This window comes from Geospiza fortis, unplaced genomic scaffold (assembly GCF_000277835.1).
Source record: "Geospiza fortis unplaced genomic scaffold, GeoFor_1.0 scaffold138, whole genome shotgun sequence".
In the NCBI taxonomy this organism is placed as follows: domain Eukaryota; kingdom Metazoa; phylum Chordata; class Aves; order Passeriformes; family Thraupidae; genus Geospiza; species Geospiza fortis.
In genome coordinates this window covers 10635969-10642034 of record NW_005054307.1, presented here as the reverse complement: position 1 = coordinate 10642034, position 6066 = coordinate 10635969, and the positions used below count along the sequence as shown (strand labels likewise).

The 6066-nt window shown below is 39.4% G+C and overlaps 1 protein-coding gene across 6 annotated transcripts in view; it reads right to left on the bottom strand.

The window, feature by feature from the left end:
- CACNB2 (calcium voltage-gated channel auxiliary subunit beta 2) overlaps window positions 1-6066 on the bottom strand; it is a 110589-nt gene that overhangs the window by 78276 nt on the left and 26247 nt on the right. The gene's annotated exons all lie outside the window — the stretch shown is intronic.

Here is a 6066-nt window from a genome sequence, read left to right as displayed (position 1 = left end):
CATGACAGTCCACTTCCAGCTCTGATCACAGGATAACTGTTCTCTGACAAAACTTTTGCATTATTGCACAGGTTAATACTTTGCTACAGCAGTTCTCCCTGCATACAAACCAGCCATTTTACATCAGGAGGCTGTACAGCTGTAGAATATAAATGGCCAGTTCAAGTCACCAGTGATAGTTATCTAATATGCACGGCCATATAACCAAAGGTATATTCATATATACACAGGGATGTGTCTATGGATATATATAATGCATACATATGCATGTATAAGCCCACACAGATATAATTACATGTGCATGTCTTCCTTTAACAATTCCTTTATGCTCCTGTTTACAGATTCACAGTATGGAAGGAGCCCACAAGGATCTTAAGTAAACAGCCCATTATTAGCACCAGGCTCTGGCCAACTGAACTGATCTCAGGGTCAGAGGTCCAGAACCACAGATGTTTATATTCAAACATCACACACATTGTAGCTACCTTTAACAATGGCTCGTGCCCTGAAATCCTACCTTCCCCTCTACATTTGAATCATTATTCCCTTTTAAGTAGAAAATTCATATGTTAACCATTAAAATAACCATGGCATCTAATAGGTGGAGCAGCTGCTGATAAAAATGAAGTTCTGGATTACAGTGTCTTGGATTACATTACTGCTTTGGATGTTGAAAAATGTAAATCAGATCCTATAAACCTTAAGAAAGTTAATGAAACAGATCATATGTGTCTTAAGTGGAAATCTCTTTGCTTACAGCAACAAGCAGCATCTACCTCAATCTGACATCAGCGAAACTGCTCACCATTGTACCAGTCTGAGCAGCCTGCAAAGAGATACCTCAGCTCCTCCTTTCCCATGCCACATTCACTCCCCACAGTCACAGAGAACATCCCCAAGGCCACTTCTCATCCTCTTGTATGGCTCCTGTGACACTCAGCAGCTTCTGCTGACCCCCACATGCGCATCTGGCTCAACACCCAGACCCATCAGCCACCAGCCTTGAGCCACAGGGAGGGCTGGCCTGAGCACACTTTCTCTGCAGCTTGGTTCAGCGGCCCCAGGTGGGATACAGGCACATGAGGGTTCAGGAATCTCTGCTGTGACCTGTGCAGTACCAGCGTGCAGCAGAAGCTGACCAGCTGGGTATGCCAGGGACCTGTGGGACAAGGAGCAGAAAAACATCCAGGCGAGGATGTTTGCACCTGGCTTATGTCACCCAATGTAGTTAAAATACTTCTTTCACACTGCTCTTAATAAAGAAGTTATTTAATTTTACACAAAGTACCACTGGCACTGCCACCCTTTATGTAGTAATTGAACCATACAGAACAAAAGGGAGTTCCTCCTCACCAAGGGAGCAGGCTCATGTGAAAGCAGCAAGTGAAAGAGTAGGCAGAAGAGCTGTGGTTGTTCTCAGAACCTCAAAATGCTGTCTCAGTATTGAGTCCATTCCTGGGAGACAAGTTATCTGTCTTCCTTATTACGTGAAGAAAGCCAGGATACTAAAGTATCTACAGCTAGGTCTCTAAATGCAGGCTGTGTTAATATCCCTGTACTCTTTTTTTCTTCTCAAACCCAAGAAGCAGAAGAAGAAATGCTACTTAGTAAACCTAGTTCATCACTCTAATCACAGTATGAATGGGAGACGACCGATGTCTTCTAATTAAAAATGGTATTGTCTCTGGGACGTTTAATTACAGGTTATGTGGGCCCTACTGGAAGAAAGAATCCCAGCCCCCAACAATGCAGCCCAACAGTAAGAAGGGATAAACTGTTCAGGGAAATAACCAATATAACAGCAGGCACTAGTGTAGAACAAGTATATACACTTCAACTGAAGACAAAAGACTTCATGAATACACACCAGAAGAAACTATAGGTCACAAAGAGTATAAAGGAAGCTGCTTTACATCCCAGTGTTACACACCAAAAAAACCCAGCAGAAATTAATGAAGAAAATGAAGAAAAAGAATATCTGTAACCTGATTTGAACAGGTCCAGTAATGCAGAACTCACCTGCAGCTAAGCAACAACCAGATTTGCAACTGTACTTTGGGATCAACACCTCATTCTTTTCCCAGCTAGACCTCCGGGCCAGCTGTCATGTGATCCCAGCAACTATGGCACAACATTAGTGATCTAAATGGTTACATGCAATAAAAATATTCTAAAACATAAGGGCAAATGAGAAGAAATCAGTGAAAAAAATATGACCACACACAACAGCTAACAGTCCTATCCTGTGTTGCTATAGGTTTGTGTGCTGCTCAGCACCATGACATTCTGGTAATTGAGAGAAAATAGAAAGAAGGTCCATGAGGGAACAAGCTGACATAATATAAGGATGCACATCAAGGAGATGGGCACTTCTGGCCTGTCAGAAATGCTACTGCAGCTTCAGTAGACATACCTCAACTAGCTTTGCAGCTGCCCGCTAGCAGCATGGGGTCATTCTGAGGCTGTGAAACCTGTCTGAGAGTGAATAAATACTCAAATAACTAGCCTTGGCACACTGCACTGGATAATTACATCTGACAATCTTTTTCATGCCCTCAGCCTCACAGAGCTATGTAGGCATTATCCCAGCCTGCTACACATTTCAAAGCTGTGGTCCCCAAACCATGCATGGAGGCAATGCATTACATTTAAGACATTGCATTATTACTCACAGTCACAAGCCATCACCACTACTACAGCACACATCAAAAAAAGAAAAATGTGACAGCTTATATCATTGCCTCAGACCCAGAAAAGGGACATCTAGTATCAAAATTTCAGTGGCTCACCATCTTAACAGAAAAATTATTTTAACAGCATTTAAAACTAGAAGCATATATATTTCAAATTTTTACAAACTCCTAAAAGGATGCTAGCAGTGGAGCATTAGGTGGAGTGCAAACAAAGCAGACTTGAGGGGAATTGAGATTTCCTATTAGTAACGCAATTACTGACTTCTCATAGGCCATGATCTCATTTTGACAGTCTTTTTATTTTTAATTTTTGAATCATCATCCTTCAACAACTAAAAAGCTTTTTTGACTGTAAAAATGATGGTTTTTTAATTATTAGTGCTAAGCGTAATTAATGTCATTATTTTTTTGTCAACGCTGAAGATTCATGGTTTTGTGAAAAGAAGAAACTCAGCAAAGTACCACAGGAAGCCCTTAGATTTGGATACTACTACCTGGACACAACACAGGTCCTCTCTCTTTATCCTAGATTTAGCACATGCTATGGTCTGTGAGGAGAGCACTGAGGAAATCCTCAATGCTTTCAATTTTTTCCCCCCCCATATCAAACCAACCAAACAAAAACAACAACAAGAACAAAAACTCCCAGTCTTTTTGCATTTTATTGCTAAACTATTCTAATCAAGACCATTTCATCTCAGCTTTGAGCTGAACAGCTTCATTTCAGATCTGTTTCTTTCAGGAGTAGACTCTGGCCTGCAGGTAGCCTCATCAGCTGCCTCTTAATTTTCTGTCCCTGGATGACTCCGAACACGCGCCCGTGGCCCCACCTTCCTTACAGTAAGTCACATGCCAAAGTGAGTCAGCAAAATATGCTTAACCATTTTCCAGAGAAGCAATGCTTGTATTAAATAATTAAATGAATGAATGAATAAATAAATAAATAAATAAAAGTAGCCAGAATGTGCATTTTCTTATGAGCTTTTTTGCTTTTATTTTCCCTGTTTGGATAGGTATAAGAGACACATTTAGGCTTCACACAAGCACTTAGATGCTAGAAAAATACAAATTTAAAGATCTTAAAATTGTCCTAACAATTTTGGCATTGTGTGCTCTATCACTGTATTTTTATCTTTAGTTTAAGGTGTTTTCCCTAGCTGTAATAAAGGAAAATGGATGTCATTTAACTCTTTTCATTAACTGCGTGACATGGTTCAATAGTTTTTTATCTACCCTTAATTCACTATCATCTTTCCTTCACCACTGCATTATTCATGTGTGTCACTCTCTTCTAATTCCCGTGACAAATACATTCGTAATGATTTTATTTAGGAACAACACTTCCTCACACGATGAGAAAAGGCAAAAGTTAAAGCAGCTTCGTCACTTGGCTCTGCCTGGAAGTCAGTCAGGGCATAGGCAAGGCAGCTGTGGTGAGCAGGCAGCAAACCTGCAGCCTGTGGCAAAAACATCTGGGGGCTGACAGCAGCCAGGAGGCACCACCAGCAGCTACTGCTTCATTAATTTTACTGTGTTTCAGGGAGGTGAAGGTCTGAACCATCAATAAAGGCAAAAAACCACACCCTGTCATATTTTACATCTACCGAGTTAGGCTTAATTTAAACACATTTTTAACCACTTATTTCAAACAAAAGCAGCAATTTCACATAATATTTTATTTAATAGTATTAATTTAAATATTGCACTAGACTAAATATTACGCTGCTACAGCCTCTATATAAAATTATTGACATACATTACCTCCTGGAATGCCTTTTAACATTTGACTAGAGAAACAAAAATGTTAATCTAATTCCAGCCTTAATCTATTTTAAAGGAAAAAGTATTCAAATATCTAATTTTGTGTTTTCTATGACTGGAATAACCATTGTTACAACAGGTTGGTTTTGGCAGTGCCTTTACTACTTTGACTGTTCACAAGTTGTCTTACAGTTTCAGACGGTGTCAGACCTAGAGACGATATTTCATGCCAGCTGGAGTGGGAACATTGGTTTTATGTATAGAAATACAGCTTTTAGAAGTCAAGGTCTGCTAGCAGATTCTCTACAAACTACAATGGCAGCTGTGCTAGAGGTCATGAATATTACATAAGGGCTGTCCATGTATTCAAGCCAGCATCAGTAAGCCAAATTCCCATAGCAACACTAGCATAGATTTACTCATTGCTAAGGGAGGCATCAGTTCAGCAGTAAGCACTGCACTGCTACCCTGATTAATCTGCAAGATACTATTACTTCAAATCTTCTTTTCAAGATTGTGCTTTTACTGATAAAATTCAAAACTTCACCTGAATTTCAGGGCAGCTCTTATCATCTTTCCCAGGAGCAAAAAACCTCAAACTAGCAAAACCCACCCCTGATAAAACTGAAACTCTTGACTACAATCAGCAATCTCTGAGATACAAGGCTGAAGGGAAGAAGTGAGCAGCTTCTGTTGAGTTTCTGCTGCACTGATCCCAGAACAGCAAGATCCAACTTCAAAGAGATGTTCAGCATCTCCTACACTTGGCACATTCCAGCAGCTCATTAAAAAGCTGTTTTAGGAGCTCTTATTAAATATCAGTTAACAATTACATTTTCAAAAAAAACATTTTTGGCTTCCCTATTCAAGCTTTCTGGCCTGATGAAGATGTCTGCTTGTGCATTATAGTACTGTATTATTTACAGAGCTGGTCTTTATCACATGATCAGCTACAGAATGCAGTGATCTGGACCCACAAATTTCTGAAGAGCCCGTGTAAAACAGGTGGCATAAATGGGCAGAGGTGAAGCTGGCAGTGGAGAATTAAATGGAGTAGGAGATGGAAAGGACATAAAGAATTAAACTAGGCAAAATGGAGGAGGGGACTCAGAGAAAGTGAGAGAAAAATGTAGATAGGTAGATCTAAGGGGGGATCTCAATGGTGAATTTAAATATATTAGAACAAAAACCAGATTTTGGAAAACAGTAATACATTTAAATCTCACAGCTAGCATACCAAAAAATGAAAAATCGCAATGAAGTGATAAATGAATGATAATAAATAAAATGAAAATAAATAAATAAATACAGGTGCAGTATTATTTAAAGATATAGCACAGATGAAAGAGAAACAAGCCTAGCAGTTTCATTGCTGAAACCTTCACAGTCCTAAATACATCTCATGGAAAATATATAAACATACAGCAAAAACCAAAAGCTCATTTAGTGTTTTCTTACTACACTGTCACTATCTGCCAGGAGCATGGAGAGAGGAGAAATCTGAAGAAGACCTACAGCAAATGACTCATGGGGTCACTTAACACACAAACTGTAAAGTCATTGAAGTCTTTAGGAAAAAAACCACATTTGTAACAGATTCTCCCTATTTACA